The sequence below is a fragment of the Rutidosis leptorrhynchoides genome, chromosome 11, assembly GCF_046630445.1.
Source record: "Rutidosis leptorrhynchoides isolate AG116_Rl617_1_P2 chromosome 11, CSIRO_AGI_Rlap_v1, whole genome shotgun sequence".
Lineage (NCBI taxonomy): Eukaryota > Viridiplantae > Streptophyta > Magnoliopsida > Asterales > Asteraceae > Rutidosis > Rutidosis leptorrhynchoides.
The window spans coordinates 267,614,521-267,636,641 of NC_092343.1; positions in this window are offsets into that span (position 1 = coordinate 267,614,521).

A 22,121-nucleotide genomic window follows, 5' to 3' on the forward strand; every position below is an offset into this window, starting at 1 on the left:
AACTTGTTTTTGTGTCATGATCCTACTTCAAGAACTTTCATGCCATCCAAGATCCTTTGAAGCTAGATCATTTCTTGTCACTTCCAGTAGGTTTACCTACTAAACTTGAGGTAGTAATGATGTTCATAACATCATTCGATTCATATATATAAAACTATCTTATTCGAAGGTTTAAACTCGTAATCACTAGAACATAGTTTAGTTAATTCTAAACTTGTTCGCAAACAAAAGTTAATCCTTCTAACTTGACTTTTAAAATTAACTAAACACATGTTCTATATCTATATGATATGCTAACTTAATTATTTAAAACCTGGAAACACGAAAAACACCGTAAAACCGGATTTACGCCGTCGTAGTAACACCGCGGACTGTTTTGGGTTAGTTAATTAAAAACTATGATAAACTTTGATTTAAAAGTTGTTATTCTAAGAAAATGATTTTTATTATGAACATGAAACTATATCCAAAAATTATGGTTAAAATCAAAGTGGAAGTATGTTTTCTAAAATGGTCATCTAGACGTCGTTCTTTCGACTGAAATGACTACCTTTACAAAAATGACTTGTAACTTATTTTTCCGACTATAAACCTATACTTTTTCTGTTTAGATTCATAAAATAGAGTTCAATATAAAACCATAGCAATTTGATTCACTCAAAACGGATTTAAAATGAAGAAGTTATGGGTAAAACAAGATTGGATAATTTTTCTCATTTTAGCTACGTGAAAATTGGTAACAAATCTATTCCAAACATAACTTAATCAACTTGTATTGTATATTATGTAATCTTGAGATACCATAGACACGTATACAATTTTTCGACCTATCATGTCGACACATCTATATATATTTCGGAACAACCATAGACACTCTATATGTGAATGTTGGAGTTAGCTATACAGGGTTGAGGTTGATTCCAAAATATGTATAGTTTGAGTTGTGATCAATACTGAGATACGTATACACTGGGTCGTGGATTGATTCAAGATAATATTTATCGATATATTTCTGTATATCTAACTGTGGACAACTTGTTGTAGGTTACTAACAAGGACAGCTGACTTAATAAACTTAAAACATCAAAATATATTAAAAGTGTTGTAAATATATTTTGAACATACTTTGATATATATGTATATATTGTTATAGGTTCGTGAATCAACCAGTGGCCAAGTCTTACTTCCTGACGAAGTAAAAATCTGTGAAAGTGAGTTATAGTCCCACTTTTAAAATCTAATATTTTTGGGATGAGAATACATGCAGGTTTTATAAATGATTTACAAAATAGACACAAGTACGTGAAACTACATTCTATGGTTGAATTATCGAAATCGAATATGCCCCTTTTTATTAAGTCTGGTAATCTAAGAATTAGGGAACAGACACCCTAATTGACGCGAATCCTAAAGATAGATCTATTGGGCCTAACAAACCCCATCCAAAGTACCGGATGCTTTAGTAATTCGAAATTTATATCATATCCGAAGGGTGTCCCAGAATGATGGGGATATTCTTATATATGCATCTTGTTAATGTCGGTTACCAGGTGTTCACCATATGAATGATTTTTATCTCTATGTATGGGATGTGTATTGAAATATGAAATCTTGTGGTCTATTATTATGATTTGATATATATAGGTTAAACCTATAACTCACCAACATTTTTGTTGACGTTTTAAGCATGTTTATTCTCAGGTGATTATTAAGAGCTTCCGCTGTCGCATACTTAAATAAGGACGAGATTTGGAGTCAATGCTTGTATGATATTGTGTAAAAACTGCATTCAAGAAACTTATTTTGTTGTAACATATTTGTATTGTAAACCATTATGTAATGGTCGTGTGTAAACAGGATATTTTAGATTATCATTATTTGATAATCTACGTAAAGCTTTTTAAACCTTTATTGATGAAATAAAGGTTATGGTTTGTTTTAAAATGAATGCAGTCTTTGAAAAACGTCTCATATAGAGGTCAAAACCTCGCAACGAAATCAATTAATATGGAATGTTTTTAATCAATAAGAACGGGACATTTCAGTTGGTATCCGAGCGTTGGTCTTGGAGAACCAGAATTTTGCATTAGTGTGTCTTATCGAGTTTGTTAGGATGCATTAGTGAGTCTGGACTTCGACCGTGTTTACTTGAAAAATGATTGCTTAACAAATTTTGTTGGAAACTATATATTTTTAACATGTGAATATTATGTGATATATTAATCTCTTAACGCGTTTGATATTATGTGATAGATGTCTACCTCTAGAACAAGTCCCATTGACTCACCTAATAATAATGAAGAGTCAAATGTAAATTGGAATGATTCGTGGACTGATTCACAAGTTCCCGAAGAGGAACCGTAAGAAGAGTCGGAACCGGAAGAAGAATCGGAACCGGAAGAAGAATCGGAACCGGATGAAGAAATAGAACCGGTGGGGGAAATAATAAAAAGGTTAAGTAAAAGAAAATCCTCAACCAACCGACCAAGGTTAATTATGGTCAATGGTGTTTCCGCCAAGGAAGCAAAATATTGGGAGGATTACCAATTCTCCGATGAATCGGATTCCGACGAGAATTCCGATGATGTTATAGAAATTACCCCAACTGAATTTAAAAAGGCAAAAGAAAATAATAAGGGAAAGGGCATAAAAATAGAGAAATCTAATTCCAACCCCGATGAACTTTATATGTATCGTCAACCCCCGAAGTCCTTAAGTTGTAATAATGACCCGGGAACCTCTAAACCACCAGGTTTTTCTAAACTAATGTGGAAAACGACGGCTCGTATTAGGGGAACATCATATTGTATTGACCCGAACTTTTCCATGTTTATATATATTAATTGAGATTGATATTTACATGATTAAATGTTTCCAAGATGTTAAGCAATCAAACTTGTTAAGACTTGATTAATTGAAATATGTTCCATATAGACAATTGACCACCCAAGTTGACCGGTGATTCACGAACGTTAAAACTTGTAAAAACTATATGATGACATATATATGGATATATATATAGTTAACATGATACTATGATAAGTAAACATATCATTAAGTATATTAACAATGAACTACATATGTAAAAACAAGACTACTAACTTAATGATTTTTAAACGAGACATATATGTAACGATTATCGTTGTAAAGACATTTAATGTATATATATATCATATTAAGAGATATTCATACATGATAATATCATGATAATATAATAATTTAAAATCTCATTTGATATTATAAACATTGGGTTAACAACATTTAACAAGATCGTTAACCTAAAGGTTTAAAAACAACACTTACATGTAACGACTAACGATGACTTAACGACTCAGTTAAAATGTATATACATGTAGTGTTTTAATATGTATTTATACACTTTTGAAAGACTTCAATACACTTATCAAAATACTTCTACTTAACAAAAATGCTTACAATTACATCCTCGTTCAGTTTCATCAACAATTCTACTCGTATGCACCCGTATTCGTACTCGTACAATACACAGCTTTTAGATGTATGTACTATTGGTATATACACTCCAATGATCAGCTCTTAGCAGCCCATGTGAGTCACCTAACACATGTGGGAACCATAATTTGGCAACTAGCATGAAATATCTCATAAAATTACAAAAATATGAGTAATCATTCATGACTTATTTACATGAAAACAAAATTTCATATCCTTTATAACTAATCCATACACCAACGACCAAAAACACCTACAAACACTTTCATTCTTCAATTTTCTTCATCTAATTGATCTCTCTCAAGTTCTATCTTCAAGTTCTAAGTGTTCTTCATATATTCTACAAGTTCTAGTTACATAAAATCAAGAATACTTTCAAGTTTGCTAGCTCACTTCCAATCTTGTAAGGTGATCATCCAACCTCAAGAAATCTTTGTTTCTTACAGTAGGTTATCATTCTAATACAAGGTAATAATCATATTCAAACTTTGGTTCAATTTCTATAACTATAACAATCTTATTTCAAGTGATGATCTTACTTGAACTTGTTTTCGTGTCATGATTCTGCTTCAAGAACTTCGAGCCATCCAAGGATCCGTTGAAGCTAGATCCATTTTTCTCTTTTCCAGTAGGTTTATCCAAGGAAATTAAGGTAGTAATGATGTTCATAACATCATTCGATTCATACATATAAAGTTATCTTATTCGAAGGTTTAAACTTGTAATCACTAGAACATAGTTTAGTTAATTCTAAACTTGTTCGCAAACAAAAGTTAATCCTTCTAACTTGACTTTTAAAATCAACTAAACACATGTTCTATATCTATATGATATGCTAACTTAATGATTTAAAACCTGGAAACACGAAAAACACCGTAAAACCGAATTTACGCCGTCGTAGTAACACCGCAGGCTGTTTTGGGTTAGTTAATTAAAAACTATGATAAACTTTGATTTAAAAGTTGTTATTCTAAGAAAATGATTTTCATTATGAACATGAAACTATATCCAAAAATTATGGTTAAACTCAAAGTGGAAGTATGTTTTCTAAAATGGTCATCTAGACGTCGTTCTTTCGACTGAAATGACTACCTTTACAAAAACGACTTGTAACTTATTTTTATGACTATAAACCTATACTTTTTCTGTTTATATTCATAAAATAAAGTTCAATCTGAAACCATAGCCATTTGATTCACTCAAAACGGATTTAAAATGAAGAAGTTATGGGTAAAACAAGATTGGATAATTTTTCTCATTTTAGCTACGTGAAAATTGGTAACAAATCTATTCCAACCATAACTTAATCAACTTGTATTGTATATTATGTAATCTTGAGATACCATAGACACGTATACAGTGTTTCGACCTATCATGTCGACACATCTATATATATTTCGGAACAACCATAGACACTCTATATGTGAATGTTGGAGTTAGCTATACAGGTTTGAGGTTGATTCCAAAATATATATAGTTTGAGTTGTGATCAATAATGAGATACGTATACACTGGGTCGTGGATTGATTCAAGATAATATTTATCGATTTATTTCTGTACATCTAACTGTGGACAACTAGTTGTAGGTTACTAACGAGGACAGCTGACTTAATAAACTTAAAACATCAAAATATATGAAAAGTGTTGTAAATATATTTTGAACATACTTTAATATATATGTATATATTGTTATAGGTTCGTGAATCAACAGTGGCCAAGTCTTACTTCTCGACGAAGTAAAAATCTGTGAAAGTGAGTTATAGTCCCACTTTTAAAATCTAATATTTTTGGGATGAGAATACATGCAGGTTTTATAAATGATTTACAAAATAGACACAAGTACGTGAAACTACATTCTATGGTTGAATTATCGAAATCGAATATGCCCCTTTTTATTAAGTCTGGTAATCTAAGAATTAGGGAACAGACACCCTAATTGACGCGAATCCTAAAGATAGATCTATTGGGCCTAACAAATCCCATCCAAAGTACCGGATGCTTTAGTACTTCGAAATTTATATCATATCCGAAGGGTTCCCGGAATGATAGGGATATTCTTATATATGCATCTTGTTAATGTCGGTTACCAGGTGTTCACCATATGAATGATTTTTATCTCTATGTATGGGGTGTGTATTGAAATATGAAATCTTGTGGCCTATTATTATGATTTGATATATATAGGTTAAACCTATAACTCACCAACATTTTTGTTGACGTTTTAAGCATGTTTATTCTCAGGTGATTATTAAGAGCTTCCGCTGTCGCATACTTAAATAAGGAAGAGATTTGGAGTCCATGCTTGTATGATATTGTGTAAAAACTGCATTCAAGAAACTTATTTTGTTGTAACATATTTGTATTGTAAACCATTATGTAATGGTCGTGTGTAAACAGGATATTTTAGATTATCATTATTTGATAATCTACGTAAAGCTTTTTAAACCTTTATTGATGAAATAAAGGTTATGGTTTGTTTTAAAATGAATGCAGTCTTTGAAAAACGTCTCATATAGAGGTCAAAACCTCGCAACGAAATCAATTAATATGGAACGTTTTTAATCAATAAGAACGGGACATTTCAGTTGGTATCAGAGCGTTGGTCTTAGAGAACCAGAATTTTGCATTAGTGTGTCTTATCGAGTTTGTTAGGATGCATTAGTGAGTCTGGACTTCGACCGTGTTTACTTGAAAAATGATTGCTTAACAAATTTTGTTGGAAACTATATATTTTTAACATGTGAATATTATGTGATATATTAATCTCTTAACGCGTTTGATATTATGTGATAGATGTCTACCTCTAGAACAAGTCCCATTGACTCACCTAATAATAATGAAGAGTCAAATGTAAATTGGAATGATTCGTGGACTGATTCACAAGTTCCCGAAGAGGAACCGGAAGAAGAATCGGAACCGGATGAAGAAATAGAACCGGTGGGGGAAATAATAAAACGGTTAAGTAAAAGAAAATCCTCAACCAACCGACCAAGGTTAATTATGGTCAATGGTGTTTCCGCCAAGGAAGCTAAATATTGGGAGGATTACCAATTCTCCGATGAATCGGATTCCGACGAGAATTCCGATGATGTTATAGAAATTACCCCAACCGAATTTAAAAAGGCAAAAGAAAATAATAAGGGAAAGGGCATAAAAATAGAGAAATCTAATTCCAACCCCGATCAACTTTATATGTATCGTCAACCCCCGAAGTCCTTAAGTTGTAACAATGACCCGGGAACCTCTAAACCACCAGGTTTTTCTAAACCAATGTGGAAAATTACGGCTCGTATTAGGGGAACATCATATATCCCTAGAAACTTGACAAAACGAACCAAAACCGAAGAAGAAGAAACAAGCGAGTCGGAATAAGATAGTTGTATTCGTGTGGTGTAATATATGTAATATAGTGTGCTTATGCTTTATGATATATGTAAAAATTGCTTGTATTAATAAGTATTTTTTTTATGAATCTAACTCTTGTCTATTTTACAGTATAAAAACACAAAATGGATAGACAACCCAATATTTAAAGAGACCTACCCGGAGACATGATTGATGAAATCTTGTCTAGAGTCGGTCAGAATTCTTCGGGACAACTATTTAAGGCGAGATCAGTTTGTAAGACATTCGAAGAACGTTCCAAGAATGCCTTGGTTTATAAAAGGCTTTCGTTCGAAAGATGGGGGATATCACATTGGGAAATCCATAAGTTACGATGTGTTTACTTTGACGCATATATTGCGGGGAACCCAAATGCTATTTTACGCAATGGGTTAAGAAATTATTTTGACTCAATATATCTGAATATTGGACTTCGTGATTTAGAAAAAGCGGCTAACATGCAACATAAAGAAGCATGTTATGCTTACGGATTAGTAATGTTCGCTTCTCACCAAAGTGAGAACAAGAACATCGGCCTACAACTATTAAACAAAACGTTCCCACAAGTGACGGATTCGGTAATTGGGGTAAGAAATGAGGTTTTTAGATTGTTACGGGACTGTTGGACATTACGTAACCCTCGTCCCTTTGACGACGTTACAACACGCTGTCTTATCAACGGCTATAAGGGTTATGTTCCACAAGACCAAGGATGGGAAGTAGTCCTAGTAAAACCAGAATGCATGACTTGTTTCTGGACGTATGAATTACGTGTCTTTATTGCCTTTGCTGAACGACTTGTGTACTAGCTAGAATTATCTTTACAACTATCTTGTATCAAAGTTATTGTGTGCTATATTTCATGCTTTATGTAAAATAAGCGGTATTGTAAGTTTGTAAAATATTGTATAAAAGTTTGAACGCGAAATATTATTATAATTAGTTTTTCATATAGAATTGTAGTAGTTGAATTGTATATTAGCTACTAAGTATGAACTTAACGGGTAGGTACTACCCGAATTTAAACTTATAAAACGCTAATATGAAGAAAAAGCTTTTATAAATGAGTTCATATTATGCTACGAAATACTATTAACTACTCTTAATATTCTGTATGATTAACTTGTTCCATTTGACTATTTTGAAGGAAATGGCACCGACTACTCGACACACCGTGAATATGAATGAAGAGGAATTCCGTACTTTTCTAGCTTCAAACATAGCCTCAGTACAGGCTGCGCTACATACCAACAATAACCTTGGATCTAGCAGTACAGGAAATCGTGTAGGATGCACCTACAAAGAATTCACTGCCTGCAAACCTTTGGAATTTGATGGAACCGAAGGACCGATCGGATTGAAACGGTGGACCGAAAAGGTCGAATCTGTGTTTGCCATAAGTAAGTGTACTGAAGAGGACAAAGTGAAGTACGCTACGCATACCTTCACAGGTTCTGCGTTAACATGGTGGAATACCTATCTAGAGCAAGTGGGACAAGACGATGCGTACGCACTACCGTGGTCAGCATTCAAGCACTTGATGAACAAGAAGTATCGTCCCAGAACCGAGGTCAATAAGCTAAAGACAGAACTTAGAGGGTTACGAACCCAAGGATTTGATATTACCACGTACGAAAGACGATTCACAGAATTGTGTCTATTGTGTCCGGGAGCATTCGAAGATGAGGAAGAGAAGATCGACGCGTTTGTGAAAGGATTACCGGAAAGAATCCAAGAAGATATAAGTTCACACGAGCCCGCCTCCATACAACAAGCATGTAGAATGGCTCACAAACTAGTGAACCAGATTGAAGAAAGAATTAAAGAACAGACTGCTGAAGAGGCCAATGTGAAGCAAGTCGAAAGTGGGAGGAAAACGGTGATAAGAATCACCAATACAACAACAACAGTAATTACAAAAATTATCCCAACAATCGCAATATCAATCGCAACTACAACAAACGGCCCAACAACAACAACAACAACAACAGCAACTACAACAATCATCCCAACAACAATAATAACCGCAACAACAACAATCAGAAGCAGCTATGCCAAAGGTGTGAAAAGTATCACTCGGGGTTCTGCACCAAATTTTGCAATAAGTGTAAAAGAAATGGTCATAGCGCAGCGAAGTGTGAGGTCTACGGACCAGGGGTTAATAGAACGAAAGGAACAAATGGTGTCGGAACGAGTAATGGCAGAGCAAGTAGTGTCGGAGCAAGTTATGCCAATGTAGTTTGTTATAAATGTGGAAAACCGGGCCACATTATTAGAAATTGCTCGAACCAGGAGAACACGAATGGACAAGGCCGCGGAAGGGTTTTCAATATTAATGCGGCAGAGGCACAGGAAGACCCGGAGCTTGTTACGGGTACGTTTTTTATTGACAATAAATCTGCTTACGTTTTATTTGATTCGGGTGCGGATAGAAGCTATATGAGTATAGATTTTTGTGCTAAATTAAGTTGTCCATTGACGCCTTTGGATAGTAATTTTTTACTCGAATTAGCAAATGGTAAATTAATTTCAGCAGATAATATATGTCGGAATCGAGAAATTAAACTGGTTAGCGAAACATTTAAGATTGATTTGATACCAGTAGAGTTAGGGAGTTTTGATGTGATAATCGGTATGGACTAGTTGAAAGAAGTGAAAGCAGAGATCGTTTGTTACAAAAATGCAATTCGCATTATACGAGAAAAAGGAAAACCCTTAATGGTGTACGGAGAAAAGGGCAACACGAAGCTACATCTTATTAGTAATTTAAAGGCACAAAAACTAATAAGAAAAGGTTGCTATGCTGTTCTAGCACACGTCGAGAAAGTACAAACTGAAGAAAAGAGCATCAATGATGTTCCCGTCGCAAAAGAATTTCCCGATGTATTTCCGAAAGAATTACCGGGATTACCCCCACATCGATCCGTTGAATTTCAAATAGATCTTGTACCAGGAGCTGCACCAATAGCTCGTGCTCCTTACAGACTCGCACCCAGCGAGATGAAAGAACTGCAAAGCCAATTACAAGAACTTTTAGAGCGTGGTTTCATTCGACCAAGCACATCACCGTGGGGAGCTCCGGTTTTGTTTGTCAAGAAGAAAGATGGTACATTCAGGTTGTGTATCGACTACCGAGAGTTGAACAAACTTACCATCAAGAACCGCTACCCACTACCGAGAATCGACGACTTATTTGATCAACTACAAGGCTCGTCTGTTTATTCAAAGATTGACTTACGTTCCGGGTATCATCAAATGCGGGTGAAAGAAGATGATATTCCAAAGACTGCTATCAGAACACGTTACGGTCATTACGAGTTTATGGTCATGCCGTTTAGTTTAACTAATGCACCAGCTGTGTTCATGGACCTTATGAACCGAGTGTGTGGACCATACCTTGACAAGTTTGTCATTGTTTTCATTGATGACATACTTATTTACTCAAAGAATGACCAAGAACACGGTGAACATTTGAGAAAGGTGTTAGAAGTATTGAGGAAGGAAGAATTGTACGCTAAGTTTTCAAAGTGTGCATTTTGGTTGGAAGAAGTTCAATTCCTCGGTCACATAGTGAACAAAGAAGGTATTAAGGTGGATCCGGCAAAGATAGAAACTGTTGAAAAGTGGGAAACCCCGAAAACTCCGAAACACATACGCCAGTTTTTAGGACTAGCTGGTTACTACAGAAGGTTCATCCAAGACTTTTCCAGAATAGCAAAACCCTTGACTGCATTAACGCATAAAGGGAAGAAATTTGAATGGAATGATGAACAAGAGAAAGCGTTTCAGTTATTGAAGAAAAAGCTAACTACGGCACCTATATTGTCATTGCCTGAAGGGAATGATGATTTTGTGATTTATTGTGACGCATCAAAGCAAGGTCTCAGTTGTGTATTAATGCAACGAACGAAGGTGATTGCTTATGCGTCTAGACAATTGAAGATTCACGAACAAAATTATACGACGCATGATTTGGAATTAGGCGCAGTTGTTTTTGCATTAAAGACTTGGAGGCACTACTTATATGGGGTCAAAAGTATTATATATACTGACCACAAAAGTCTTCAACACATATTTAATTAGAAACAACTGAATATGAGGCAGCGTAGGTGGATTGAATTATTGAATGATTACGACTTTGAGATTCGTTACCACCCGGGGAAGGCAAATGTGGTAGCCGATGCCTTGAGCAGGAAGGACAGAGAACCCATTCGAGTAAAATCTATGAATATAATGATTCATAATAACCTTACTACTCAAATAAAGGAGGCGCAACAAGGAGTTTTAAAAGAGGGAAATTTAAAGGATGAAATACCCAAAGGATCGGAGAAGCATCTTAATATTCAGGAAGACGGAACCCGGTATAGGGCTGAAAGGATTTGGGTACCAAAATTTGGAGATATGAGAGAAATGGTACTTAGAGAAGCTCATAAAACCAGATACTCAATACATCCTGGAACTGGGAAGATGTACAAGGATCTCAAGAAACATTTTTGGTGGCCGGGAATGAAAGCCGATGTTGCTAAATACGTAGGAGAATGTTTGACGTGTTCTAAGGTCAAAGCTGAGCATCCGAAACAATCAGGTCTACTTCAACAACCCGAAATCCCGGAATGGAAATGGGAAAACATTTCCATGGATTTCATCACTAAATTGCCAAGGACTGCAAGTGGTTTTGATACTATTTGGGTAATAGTTGATCATCTCACCAAATCAGCACACTTCCTGCCAATAAGAGAAGATGACAAGATGGAGAAGTTAGCACGACTGTATTTGAAGGAAGTCGTTTCCAGACATGGAATACCAATCTCTATTATCTCTGATAGGGATGGCAGATTTATTTCAAGATTCTGGCAGACATTACAGCAAGCATTAGGAACTCGTCTAGACATGAGTACTGCCTATCATCCACAAACTGATGGGCAGAGCGAAAGGACGATACAAACGCTTGAAGACATGCTACGAGCATGTGTTATTGATTTCGGAAACAGTTGGGATCGACATCTACCGTTAGCAGAATTTTCCTACAACAACAGCTACCATTCAAGCATTGAGATGGCGCCGTTTGAAGCACTTTATGGTAGAAAGTGCAGGTCTCCGATTTGTTGGAGTGAAGTGGGGGTGATGAGGTAGCGTGGGGGTACGTGATAGTACTATATTTTACTACGAAATACGTTACAAATTACACAAGTTTTAATTATTTATTTAGAGAATGGATATACCTAAACCTTGCTACAACACTATAGGCAGTGTACCTAATCGTAGAGTAGTATAGTTTTTAGTAAGTCCGGTTCGTTCCACAGGGAGCGGGCTTATTGCACACTATATTTTTAAACAACTATATTTGTACAAAATATATATAATTATATATAATAATATATAAAAGGGGGTTTACCGTTTAATGACCGGTTTGTCGATTTATATTTTAAGCGAAGCGTATAGTAAATGATGATATTTAAATAACAATAAAATAAATAACCATAATTAAAATGACAATAAATAAAAGTACGAGGAAATATGAAATAAAATATATTATGCTTATTTAAACTTCCGTAACCATGATGGTTGACGTGTTGATTTTAGTTTTATGCCCATGGGTTAATTGTCCTTTGTCCTGGATTATTTAATATGTCCGTCTGGTTTTCGTCCATAACAGTCCATCAGTCATAAATATAAAGTGCGAGTGTCCTCGTCAAATTATTATTATACCCGAAGTTAAATATTCCAACTAATTGGGGATTCGAATTGTAACAAGGTTTTAATACTTTGTTTAATGAATACACCAGGTTATCGACTGCGTGTAAACCAAGGTTTTACTACTTTGTTAACAATTACACCAATTACCCTTGAATGTAATTTCACCCCTGTTTTAATTATTCTAGTGGCTATTAATCCATTCCCGTGTCCGGTTAAATAAACGATTATTCGTACATATAAATACCCCGCCCATCGTGTCCGATTGAGTGTATATGGTAATTTATAGGGACGCCCAATTGTAGATCTTTATATTAACATTAACAAACTATCATTTAGTTAAACAAATATAAAGCCCATTAATAGCCCATAGTCTAATTTCCACAAGTGTCGTTCTTTTGTCCAAACCCCAATTATGGTACAAAGCCCAATTGCCCAATTTTAGTAATTAGCCCAACATCATGATTACTTCATTTTAAATAAGCATAATAATAACTTAGCTACGAGACATTAATTTAAAAAGGAGAACATAGCTTACATTGATTATTTATCGCGTAGTGTTACACGGACAGAGTTTCGACTTCAAAAACCCGTAAAAATAACTTTTACATAACCCAAACTAATCTAATATAACACTAATCTATACTATATATATATATTTATTTATTTATTATCTTATGGAGTATTATTATTATTATTATTATTTATTTTTTTATATATTTTACATGCAGAACTCGAGAGCTTTTATAGCCAGAACTGAAATTCACTGCTCCGCGAGTCGCGGCCATTTTGGCCTTCCAGCTCCGCAACTCGCGGAGGTTCCAAAACCAGCCCACAAGTTCAAGATCCAAGGCTGCCGACGGTTTTTATTTAAATATATATAATATATAAATAATTTTTATAATTATTTATATATTATATTATATTTATATACATAGTAGACTCGTAATTTTTTTTCCGTTGCGTCGAGCGTTGAGAGTTGGTTCATGTACCGGTTCCGGATTTTCGAACGTCCTTGCGTACGCTGAGATATTTTGTACTTTGCGTTTTGTAACTTGTACTCTTGTCATTTTTAGACGTTCCTTATCAATAAATTGAACCTTTTTAATTGTATCTTGTACTTTTGAGCTTTTTGGACCTTTGCGTCTTCAATTCGTTGTTTTCGCCTTTTGTCTTCGCACTTATTTAATATAAATGAATATTACATGAAAATGGAACAATTGCAACTGAAATCTTTACATATCGGAGGGATATTGATACTAAATATATGTTCATTTGGAGCACTATCAAATATCCCCACACTTGAACGTTGCTTGTCCTCAAGCAATACAGTCTTGAAATAAAACACACTAGAATCACTTCTTTATTCTTCACACTTTGTACATCAGTGATTTTGATACGGCGGTATAAACAATGATAGTAGCATTTGTGGTTTACAGTCCCACATAACTATGAAAATTTAGATCCGTTAGGAAATTGGATCTTTATAAAAACATTTGATCTTTTGAAAATTCATGCTAGATTTTACCCTAGACAGGTTTTCCGGAATAACCCTTCACCGGTGTTTGCAAAATATTTTTGTGGGTTGGTGGGTTTCAGATTTGAAAATTTTAGCTCAAAACTTATGGTTTTGTGTCACCCACTTGCTAACGTTGTATTAGGAAAGCAACACGTCCAGTTTACTTGTCCCGTATATTACCTTTCGGTAAACTACCGTCCGGTTGTAAAGGAAAGCGATGAACAAGCAACTGTTAAGGCAATGTCCCGTGACATGCTTTTGATTATGGTCTTTAACGTGTCGGATGCAATACTATCCTTTGTAGGAGCAATAGTAAAGATCACCCTATAGTTTTTCGGTCTTGGCAAAAGGTCCTGTCTTCGACCAATATGCAACCACCGTTCTTACGGTTGACACCCGATTTGGTTCAGGTGACCTAATGAATTCTAGGTGAATTCCTAGGATTTTACGTTCAATGGTAATGAACGCATTGAAAATGGGTTTTCAGAAAACAAATCGGTTTATAATTTGATCAAAATATTTTCTCGTTCAAGCTCGAGTTTAGATATCATTGAATTCCATGAGTTTGTAATTCTCAATCTTTAAGGTCAATCTCAAGGATTGAGTAATATCAGGCTTTAAAAGCTGATTTTTAATCTTTTAAGGAGATTATCCTTTCTGGGGATCTGATTCATTAGTCTTATCAAGCTAATTTGCACGGTGCCTCCCCATTGTACGAGATAAATCCTTCTCATGGTTAGGATAAATCTGACCACTTGGCGACCCTGTTTGATGCTGAGGTCCGTGGATTTCCTGCTGATTTTAGAGATGACTTTTCTAGATTTTTCGTCAACCTACAGCTGGTCTGGACGACAACTTCTTGACCTAAATCAAGAAGCGCGTGTCCTTTTTCGGAAGACTTTACTTCCTTTAAATGATGGAATTGATTCATCGTGTAGATCCATCTTTTCTTTCAAATATATTACAGTAAATCGGGTAAAACAGTTAATTTAGTCCAAAATAAAAGCACCTGCAATAACTTTACAGAAACATGTGATATATAGTTTTTAATTGAATAACTTGGCACATTCTCCCCACACTTAGTTTCTTTCTTTGCCTTTTTATTCTCCTTTATTCCATTTTAAATGAATTCAATCGTTTTAGGGTGTTTCTCAATTTATGTCCTTTCCGAGGTAACGATAATTTCGGTATTAACACCTAGTTTTCACCGTTCATAAATATGTATAAACATAATTTTGACTTCATTTAATTGAAAATTTTTTAAATTTTCACAAAATTTGGCAAATAAACCAAGTGCAAACCCGAGAGAATTTATAATCCTTCCCCACACTTGAGATCATGCAATGCCCTCATTTGCATGAAATCAGACTATAATTATAAATTCATGAGGGTTATTAGTGTAGAAAAGTGATTAAGAAACCTAGTTTGTACTTACAAAGCTCTTCGAATGATAGATGGCGCGCCTCATCGTTCATTCCTTAATGTTGTTTTATCACACATATTTTTCTTCAAAAACGGTTGCTCTTCTGAACTGTTTGCTAATTTTGAAAATGCGTCTTTTACCCTAACTTATCATGTATTTTTGTTAACGAGTTATGCACTAACCCGAACCCCTAATTTAAAGTTAAGTGGGGTTAGACTTCCCCACACTTAGCTGACGACATGTGAAGTCGGTAGAATAAGTTCCACGAATTAGAATAGTGAGCCAATTATTTATATCTCGGGTGGTGTATAATATATCAATGGGTTTAAAGTTTAGACTCACCCGATCGTCACTACTTAATTCCTTTTTAAGTGTAGCTTTTAGTAAATGGATATGTCTCTTTTCTGGTTCTTGGTCAAATGGATCGATATATACCGACATACATATTTCTATAGGGTGGACAATTCCTAATATTTCCTTCCGGTTATTCTCGGGATCAAAGTTTTCACCTTTATTACCCAATTGGGTGAAATCTGAGGTGTCATTATCTATTACAGCTCGTAGTTCATCTTCGGTAGATGACTCTTCTATAGAGAATATTGGGTTTGAAGGTTGTGGAATGGTGAAGTTCGGTTTGGTCTCGGGGTTAAAATTTTCAACGTTATCGTTTTCCCAAGAGTACCAATTTGTCACCCTTATTTCTTCTTCATCATTCATTGATGGATTGATGATTTTGTCGGTAGAGGCTAATGTGTCGATATGTTGTGAATTTGGTAAGACTGAATAAAAAGTATCATCGGGGTAGTTGGTGATTTCGGAGCTCTCGAATTCATCAAAATTCGATGATATGAGATTTTCTTGCACAATACTCCTCAGATTAACAGGTATGTAGTCTGATAGAGTTTCAGCTTGCCGGTTTACAAACTCTCTCATTTGTTCATTTTGAGCATTGAGTTCTTCGAGTTTGATTTTCATATTGTCTAAAGAATTTTCAGGCACATAATTTTCCTCGTCTTCTGGTTGTTGAGTTTGGATATATTCTTGGGAATAATCCCAATTTGAATTGTGTTCTTCGTAATCGTTCCATTCAGGTTCCGTGGGTGCGTAATTTTCCATAGGAACGTAATAGTAACATTCCCATGTTGAGTGATAATCTCCACAGATTTCACAACCAGTTATTGTTTCGTCGTTCGCGATCCAAGATTGACCGAATGAATTGTTATCAATACTCGTTTGAGGGTATTGATTTAATTGATTTTGGAGTTCAAAAAGAGTTTCCAAGGCCCTGTTTTCAAAATTTTCCATTTTATTGCGATGGCCAAATTTTAGCTACAATGTGGTGCATTTACTAATTATCCTATTAGTTATAAAAATAGAAAAACTTATATAAGTTGTCCAATTAATAGACTTTTCTGCTTTTGCCCACGTTTCGAATAGCCAAAAGATGCAGCAGGGAGCCAGAACCCTTTAAATCGGAAGCTCACAACTCAGCCACTAACAAATCCAACTATTACTACGAAGCAGAAAATTGTCAACGTCCATTAATTTAACCACTTAAATAATTTTTCTTTCTGTTTGAGATATTAGATAAGAAATAGAGAAGATTTCTAAGTCCTAAAAACTAAAGCGTCGAGAAATAAGAAAGAAAAAGAATGCGCGTCGAAAAACGTCAAAAAAAATAAGAAAGTAGCGAGTCATGACTTAAAAGGCACTAAAATTTTAAAATCGTCGCAAAATTCTAAAGCACCTAAATCTTAGTCTAAAGAAAAAGCACTTAAGGGATTTTAAGGCAAAGCCTAAAAATCTAGAAAATAAAAATAAGCTACGGCAAAAACTATGTCTTAAAACTAGCTACGAACGAAAAATATACAAATATTACGCTAAAACAAATGAAAAGATACAAAATATAAAAATAAACTTGAAGTTATAAAAATTATTTATTTTTATAAAAATATTATTTTTATATTATTTATTTTATAAAAGTATTAATTTATATATATATATTTAATAATACTAATTAATATTTAAAATACAAATTAAATTAAAAACTTAAAACTAATTATAATAATAATAAGTAAATAGGGTTAATAATAATAATAAATAATAAATTACCCGTAATAAATGCTGATTAGGGTTTCTGTCGGTGTCAGGGTGGCTCCGCGAGTCGCGGTATTCGAGGCTTCAAACTCCGCGAGTCGCGGGGTTCCAATTTTCAACTCAGGTACAGTTTAAAATTTGACGCGTTTTTTTTTTTTTTTTTTTTTTTTTTTTTTTTAGGATTTTATATTGTTTTTCTAAAAAATAATATATATTTATACAAAAATGAATTAAAAATATAGAGTTTTGCCGAGTCCCCGGCAGCGGCGCCAAAAACTTGATGAGGTAGCGTGGGGGTACGTGATAGTACTATATTTTACTACGAAATACGTTACAAATTACACAAGTTTTAATTATTTATTTAGAGAATGGATATACCTAAACCTTGCTACAACACTATAGGCAGTGTACCTAATCGTAGAGTAGTATAGTTTTTAGTAAGTCCGGTTCGTTCCACAGGGAGCGGGCTTATTGCACACTATATTTTTAAACAACTATATTTGTACAAAATATATATAATTATATATAATAATATATAAAAGGGGGTTTACCGTTTAATGACCGGTTTGTCGATTTATATTTTAAGCGAAGCGTATAGTAAATGATGATATTTAAATAACAATAAAATAAATAACCATAATTAAAATGACAATAAATAAAAGTACGAGGAAATATGAAATAAAATATATTATGCTTATTTAAACTTCCGTAACCATGATGGTTGACGTGTTGATTTTAGTTTTATGCCCATGGGTTAATTGTCCTTTGTCCTGGATTATTTAATATGTCCGTCTGGTTTTCGTCCATAACAGTCCATCAGTCATAAATATAAAGTGCGAGTGTCCTCGTCAAATTATTATTATACCCGAAGTTAAATATTCCAACTAATTGGGGATTCGAATTGTAACAAGGTTTTAATACTTTGTTTAATGAATACACCAGGTTATCGACTGCGTGTAAACCAAGGTTTTACTACTTTGTTAACAATTACACCAATTACCCTTGAATGTAATTTCACCCCTGTTTTAATTATTCTAGTGGCTATTAATCCATTCCCGTGTCCGGTTAAATAAACGATTATTCGTACATATAAATACCCCGCCCATCGTGTCCGATTGAGTGTATATGGTAATTTATAGGGACGCCCAATTGTAGATCTTTATATTAACATTAACAAACTATCATTTAGTTAAACAAATATAAAGCCCATTAATAGCCCATAGTCTAATTTCCACAAGTGTCGTTCTTTTGTCCAAACCCCAATTATGGTACAAAGCCCAATTGCCCAATTTTAGTAATTAGCCCAACATCATGATTACTTCATTTTAAATAAGCATAATAATAACTTAGCTACGAGACATTAATTTAAAAAGGAGAACATAGCTTACATTGATTATTTATCGCGTAGTGTTACACGGACAGAGTTTCGACTTCAAAAACCCGTAAAAATAACTTTTACATAACCCAAACTAATCTAATATAACACTAATCTATACTATATATATATATTTATTTATTTATTATCTTATGGAGTATTATTATTATTATTATTATTTATTTTTTTATATATTTTACATGCAGAACTCGAGAGCTTTTATAGCCAGAACTGAAATTCACTGCTCCGCGAGTCGCGGCCATTTTGGCCTTCCAGCTCCGCAACTCGCGGAGGTTCCAAAACCAGCCCACAAGTTCAAGATCCAAGGCTGCCGACGGTTTTTATTTAAATATATATAATATATAAATAATTTTTATAATTATTTATATATTATATTATATTTATATACATAGTAGACTCGTAATTTTTTTTCCGTTGCGTCGAGCGTTGAGAGTTGGTTCATGTACCGGTTCCGGATTTTCGAACGTCCTTGCGTACGCTGAGATATTTTGTACTTTGCGTTTCGTAACTTGTACTCTTGTCATTTTTAGACGTTCCTTATCAATAAATTGAACCTTTTTAATTGTATCTTGTACTTTTGAGCTTTTTGGACCTTTGCGTCTTCAATTCGTTGTTTTCGCCTTTTGTCTTCGCACTTATTTAATATAAATGAATATTACATGAAAATGGAACAATTGCAACTGAAATCTTTACATATCGGAGGGATATTGATACTAAATATATGTTCATTTGGAGCACTATCAGGGGGATAGACATATTACGGGTCCAGAGATTATACAAGAAACTACCGAGAAGATCATCCAAATTCAACAACGGTTGAAAACCGCCCAAAGTCGATAAAAGAGCTACACTGACATTAAAAGAAAAGATATAGAATTTGAAATTGGAGAGATGGTCATGCTTAAAGTTGCACCTTGGAAAGGCGTTGTTCGATTTGGTAAACGAGGGAAATTAAATCCAAGGTATATTGGACCATTCAAGATTATTGATCGTGTCGGACCAGTAGCTTACCGACTTGAGTTACCTCAACAACTCGCGGCTGTACATTACACTTTCCACGTCTCGAATTTGAAGAAATGGTTTGCTAAAGAAGATCTCACTATTCCGTTAGATGAAATCCAAATCAACAAAAAACTTCAATTCATCGAAGAACCCGTTGAAATAATGGATCGTGAGGTTAAAAGACTTAAGCAAAACAAGATACCAATTGTTAAGGTTCGATGGAATGCTCGTAGAGGACCCGAGTTCACCTGGGAGTGTGAAGATCAGATGAAGAAGAAATACCCGCATCTATTTCTAGAAGATTCGTCAACACCTTCAACTGTTTAAAATTTCGGGACGAAATTTATTTAACGGGTAGGTACTGTAGTGACCCGAACTTTTCCATGTTTATATATATTAATTGAGATTGATATTTACATGATTAAATTTTTCCAACATGTTAAGCAATCAAACTTGTTAAGACTTGATTAATTGAAATATGTTTCATATAGACAATTGACCACCCAAGTTGACCGGTGATTCACGAACGTTAAAACTTGTAAAAACTATATGATGACATATATATGGATATATATATATAGTTAACATGATACTATGATAAGTAAACATATCATTAAGTATATTAACAATGAACTACATATGTAAAAACATGACTACTAACTTAATGATTTTTAAACGAGACATATATGTAACGATTATCGTTGTAAAGACATTTAATGTATATATATATATATCATATTAAGAGATATTCATACATGATAATATCATGATAATATAATAATTTAAAATCTCATTTGATATTATAAACATTGGGTTAACAACATTTAACAAGATCGTTAACCTAAAGGTTTAAAAACAACACTTACATGTAACGACTAACGATGACTTAACGACTCAGTTAAAATGTATATACATGTAGTGTTTTAATATGTATTTATACATTTTTGAAAGACTTCAATACACTTATCAAAATACTTCTACTTAACAAAAATGCTTACAATTACATCCTCGTTCAGTTTCATCAACAATTCTACTCGTATGCACCCGTATTCGTACTCGTACAATACACAGCTTTTAGATGTATGTACTATTGGTATATACACTCCAATGATCAGCTCTTAGCAGCCCATGTGAGTCACCTAACACATGTGGGAACCATCATTTGGCAACTAGCATGAAATATCTCATAAAATTACAAAAATATGAGTAATCATTCATGACTTATTTACATGAAAACAAAATTTCATATCCTTTATATCTAATCCATACACCAACGACCAAAAACACCTACAAACACTTTCATTCTTCAATTTTCTTCATCTAATTGATCTCTCTCAAGTTCTATCTTCAAGTTCTAAGTGTTCTTCATATATTCTACAAGTTCTAGTTACATAAAATCAAGAATACTTTCAAGTTTGCTAGCTCACTTCCAATCTTGTAAGGTGATCATCCAACCTCAAGAAATCTTTGTTTCTTACAGTAGGTTATCATTTTAATACAAGGTAATAATCATATTCAAACTTTGGTTCAATTTCTATAACTATAACAATCTTATTTCAAGTGATGATCTTGCTTGAACTTGTTTTCGTGTCATGATTCTGCTTCAAGAACTTCGAGCCATCCAAGGATCCATTGAAGCTAGATCCATTTTTCTCTTTTCCAGTAGGTTTATCCAAGGAACTTAAGGTAGTAATGATGTTCATAACATCATTCGATTCATACATATAAAGCTATCTTATTCGAAGGTTTAAACTTGTAATCACTAGAACATAGTTTAGTTAATTCTAAACTTGTTCGCAAACAAAAGTTAATCCTTCTAACTTGACTTTTAAAATCAACTAAACACATGTTCTATATCTATATGATATGCTAACTTAATGATTTAAAACCTGGAAACACGAAAAATACCGTAAAACCGGATTTACGCCGTCGTAGTAACACCGCGGGCTGTTTTGGGTTAGTTAATTAAAAACTATGATAAACTTTGATTTAAAAGTTGTTATTCTGAGAAAATGATTTTCATTATGAACATGAAACTATATCCAAAAATTATGGTTACACTCAAAGTGGAAGTATGTTTTCTAAAATGGTCATCTAGACGTCGTTCTTTCGACTGAAATGACTACCTTTATAAA